The sequence below is a fragment of the Oryx dammah genome, unplaced genomic scaffold, assembly GCF_014754425.2.
Source record: "Oryx dammah isolate SB20612 unplaced genomic scaffold, SCBI_Odam_1.1 HiC_scaffold_14, whole genome shotgun sequence".
Lineage (NCBI taxonomy): Eukaryota > Metazoa > Chordata > Mammalia > Artiodactyla > Bovidae > Oryx > Oryx dammah.
Genome location: NW_024070198.1, coordinates 15,896,434 through 15,900,168, shown reverse-complemented (window position 1 = coordinate 15,900,168; position 3,735 = coordinate 15,896,434).

Below are 3,735 nucleotides of genomic sequence, written 5' to 3'. Positions count from 1 at the left end.
TGTGGGCAATTGTTCTAAGAATCCCTTAGAAGAAATGGAGTAGCCCTCACAATCAATAAAACAGTCTGAAATGTAGTACTTGGGTGCAATCTTAAATGATAAAATGATCTACATTCATTTCCAAGGCAAACCATTCGACCTCACAGTAATCCAAATCTATGCCCAAACCAGTGATGCCAATGAGGCTGACGTTGACCAGTTCTATGAAGACTTACAAGATAGAATGAATACCAAAAGAAAATGTCCTTTTCATGATAGGGGATTGGAATGGAAAAGTAGGAAGTCAAGAGATACCTGGATTATCAGGCAAGTTTGGCCTTGGAATACAAAATGAAACAGGACAAAGGCTACCAGAGTTTTGACAAGAGAACAGACTGGACATAGCAAACACCCCTTTCCAACAACACAAGGGATGGCTCTACATATGGACAATGCCAAATGGTCAATACTGAAATAAGATTGATTATATTCTTTGCAGCTCAAGATGGAGAAGCTCTATGCAGTCAATAAAAAAAGACCTGGAGCTAATTGTGGCTTAGATCATCCTAATTGCAAAATTGCTCCTTATTGCAAAAATTCATGCTTAAATTGGAGAAAGTAGGGAAAACCAGTAGGACATTCAGATATGACCTGAATCAAATCCCTTATAACTATACAGAGGAGGAGACAAGTAGATTCAAGAGGTTAGATCTGGTAGACAGAGTGCCTGAAGAATAGACAGAGGTTTGTAACATTGTACAGGGGACAGTGACCAAAACCATCCCAAAGAAATAGAAAACAAGAAAGCAAAGTGGTTATCTGAGGAAGATTTACAAATAGCTGAGGAAAGAAGAGAAGTGAAAAAGCAAGGGAGAAAGGGAAATATATACCCAAATGAAGGCAGCGTTTCAGAGAATAGCAAGGAGAGATAAGAAAGCTTTCTTCAGTGAATGATGAAGAAAAGAAAATTAAAACAATAGAATGGGAAAGACTTGAGATCTCTTCAAAAAAATTGATAATATCAAAGGAACATTTAATGCAAATATAGGCACAAAAAAGAACAGAAACTGTAAAGACCTAACAGAGGAAAAAGAAATTAAGAAGAGATGGCAAGAATACACAGAACTGCACAAGAAAAGGTTAGTGACCTGGATAACCATGAAGATGTGGCCACCAATCTAGAGGTAAACATCCTGGAATGTGAAGTCAAGTGGGCCTTAGGAAATATTAATACAAACAAAGTTAGTGGGGGTGATGGAATTCCTGCTGCACTATTTCAAATCCTAAAAGATGACGCTGTTACAGTGTAGCACTCAATATGTCAGAAAATTTGGAGAACTCAGCAGTGGCCACAGGGCTGGAAAATGTCCGTTTTTATTCCAATCTCGAAGAAGAGTGTCAAAGAATGTTCAAACTACTGAATAATTGCACTCATTTCTCATGCTAGTAAGGTTATGCTCAAAATCCTTCAAACCTGGCTTAAGCAGTATGTGAACCGAGAACTTTCAGATGTGCAAGTTGGGTTTAGAAAAGGCAGAGGAACCAGAGGTCAAATTGTCGACATTTTTTGAATCATTGTGAAAGCAAGGAAATTCCAGAAAAATATCTACTTCTGCTTCATTGACTACCCCAAAGCCTTTGACTGTGTGGATCACAACAGACTGTGGAAAATTCTTAAGGAGATAGGAATACCAGACCACATTACCTATGTCCTGAGAAACTTATATACAGGCCAAGAAGCAACAGTTAAAACATTACATGGAACAACTTACTGGTTCAAACTTGGGAAAGGAGTACAAAAAGGCTGTGTATTGTCACCCTGTTTATTTAACTTCTAGGCTGGGTACATCATGCAATATACCAGTCCGAATTAATCCCAAATTAGAATCAAGATTGCCAGGAGAAATAGCAACAACCTCAGATATGCCAATGACATACTTATGGCAGAAAGTGAGGAGGAATTTGAGAGCCTCTTGATGAAAGTGAAAGAAGAGGGTGGGAAAATTTGGCTTAAAACTCAACTTTTCAAAATTTGAGATCATGGCATACTGTCCCATCACTTCATGGCAGAGAAGAGGAAAAAGTGGAAACAGTGACAGATTTTATTTTCTTGGGTTCCAAAATCACTGCACATGGTAACTGCAGCCATGAAACTACAAAAAAAAAAAAAAAAAAAGCTTGCACATTGGAAGAAAAGCTATGACAAACCTAAACCGTTTATTAAAAAGCAGAGACATAACTTTGCTGACAAAGATCCATGTAGTCCAAGCTGTAGTTCTTCTGGTAGTCATGTACAGATGTGAGACTTAGACAATAAAGAAAGCTGAGCACCAAAGAATTAATGCTTCCAAATTGTGATGCTGGAGAAGACTCTTGAGAGTTCCTTGTACAGCAAGGAAATCAAGCCAGTCAATCCTGAAGGAAATAAACGCTGAATATTCATTGGAAGGACTAATGCTGAAGCCGAAGCTCCAATAATTTTGGCACCTGAGTAAACAGTGGACTTCTTGAAAAAGACCCTGATGCTGGGAAAGATGGAAGGCCAAAGAAGAGGGCAGCAGAGGATGAGATGGTTTGATAGCATCACTCAATGCACATGAATTTGAGCAAACTCTGGGAGACAGTGAAGGACAGGGAACTCTGGCGTGCTACAGTCCATGGGGTTGCAAAGAGTAGACACGACTTAGTGACTGAATAACAGGAATAATTTTGGGAAACAAAAAAAAAATTGTTTTTATTTGCAGAGTATATGATCATTTATGTAGAAAATCAATGGAAGCTACAAAGAAGAGTAGATTTTTGAATGATAATATTCTGTTTCTCCAGAGCAATCTGTTTACCTGAAAAACTTGTGACTTCCCTTTTTCTATGCAAAAATCCTAGGGTCTCATATGCCTAACCATTTTACTCTTCAGAGAAGGAAGAAAACACAGAAATTGTTGAGCTGAGACAGATCTTAGGAATATTCTAATAAAATGCCTTATATCTGTATTTTAAGAGCAATGTGATAATGGCTCAGAGAGGCAAAGACTTCCACACATAATCACACAGTGGGTTAATATCAGAACTTCCAGTTGAAAAGTCTTTGCTTTCTCAAATATGAGTTTTTTAATCATGTGAATCTGAAGAAATTGTAAATATTGAACATAGTAAACATATACTATTAAATTTTAACTCTCTAGTAGATTAACATGAGAAAGCTGAAAGGTCATGAAAGTTTGTGATAACCTGTGTTACCCTAGATAGTAGGGACATCAAAGTTTAGGGAACAACAGTCTTCTACCTAAAAGCCTCAATCAGAGCTCAAAAAGAAACTGGGATGTTAATACAAGACATACTCTCTTGCCCTTTGCTCTCGGTGACCCCCAAAATTCTAAATAAAGAATATGTCAGAATATTTGAGTACAGAATCTACTTTCTAGGTCCCTGACCAGAACTCTAATTTATGAGTAGGTAGAGAATAGGCATTAGTTGAGGCTAAAAAAATCACACCATCCCCCACGTAAGCAATGTTCAGTGTGGTAAGGGAATCTCCCAGGTAGAAAGAGTTCCCCTCATCAGGAGGGGGAGAGAAGTCTGAGCAACAGGCTTCTCCAGCCTTTGGGGTCATTGTACAAATGTTCTGCTTTGATTTCACTCTACCCAGACTCACAAAGCTCAGATGTGTAGAGATGTGAGGAACAAGAAAAGCAGGGACTACTAATAGCAGCCACACAGTAGAAGTTGTTGCAGTTCACAGGGACCTACTTAAGAGAC